General features: G+C 35.4%; 1 pseudogene; it reads left to right on the top strand.

The window, feature by feature from the left end:
• Window positions 1–667: 667 nt before the first annotated feature.
• LOC101573468 lies at window positions 668–916 on the top strand (annotated as a pseudogene).
• Window positions 917–1123: the final 207 nt, after the last annotated feature.

Raw genomic sequence — 1123 nt, 5'->3', positions numbered from 1 at the left:
TTATTATTTCTTGCCTATATCTTGTAATATGAGAAACTACTTTGGCAGTAACAATACACAATGTATTAACCATTGTTACTCTCCTAAAATCTTGCTCTAAGATTTTGAACCATTGTTTTTATTTTTTTCTTTAAAATAAAAATAACTGATGTCAAAAAAAAAAGAACAAGATCAATGGAACAGATTAAATGATACAGACACAACTGCAAACACACACACATTCACCTTATCTTTGACCAATGGCCTAAACATTCACTGGAAGATTTATAGACTCTTTAGTAAGTGGTGCTGGAAAAACTGACTTTTCATATGCCAAAGGCTAAAAATAGATCCATGCCTATGATCAAGTACATAACTTCAGTAAAAGTGGGACAGGGATTTAAATTTTAAAATGGAAATATTAAAACTCCTGAAAGAGAAAGTAGGAGGAAACCTTAAATGCATAGGTATAGTACAGAGTCTATGAACAAAAATCACAGTGCATAGGAAATTCTTCAGCTAATCAACAACGGGGATCTTATCTTTATGAAGTTTCTGCATGTCATAAGAAATCACTGACTGCATAAAAAGCAAACCCACGACTTGGGAAAAGATTATAGTGCACTGTCCCTCAGACAAAGCACTCCCATATAGAACAATAAAGAATTGAAATAAGCAGCAGGCCACCATGTCGAAGGTGTCCTTCAAGATCACGCTGACATCGGACCCGCGGCTGCCGTACAATGTACTGAGTGTTCCTGAAATTATATCTTTCACAGCAGTCTTAAAGTTTGCCGCAGGAGAATTTAAAGTTCCTGCAGCAATAAGTGCAATTATTACCAATGATGCAATAGGAATAAATCCTGCACAGACTGCTGGAAATGTTTTTCTGAAGCATGGTTCAGAACAGCGAATTATCCCTAGAGATCGTGTGGAAGTTGCTAATATCTACTGGGAACATATGATTACCTTTCAGAATAAAAATTGCTATTTTGTTAAAACCTCAATCACAAGCTGGCAAAACCGTTTGCGTGAAAGTGAAAATAGACTTTCTGACATGAAAGACACCATTGCAGCTAGTGAAAAAGTAAGAAAAGATCTCTTTAAAACAACTAGGATGCAGGAAAAAATAATTCAATACCTG

Source organism: Octodon degus, unplaced genomic scaffold, assembly GCF_000260255.1.
Source record: "Octodon degus isolate 3935 unplaced genomic scaffold, OctDeg1.0 scaffold00482, whole genome shotgun sequence".
Lineage (NCBI taxonomy): Eukaryota > Metazoa > Chordata > Mammalia > Rodentia > Octodontidae > Octodon > Octodon degus.
This window is presented reverse-complemented; position numbering and strand designations above follow the sequence as displayed.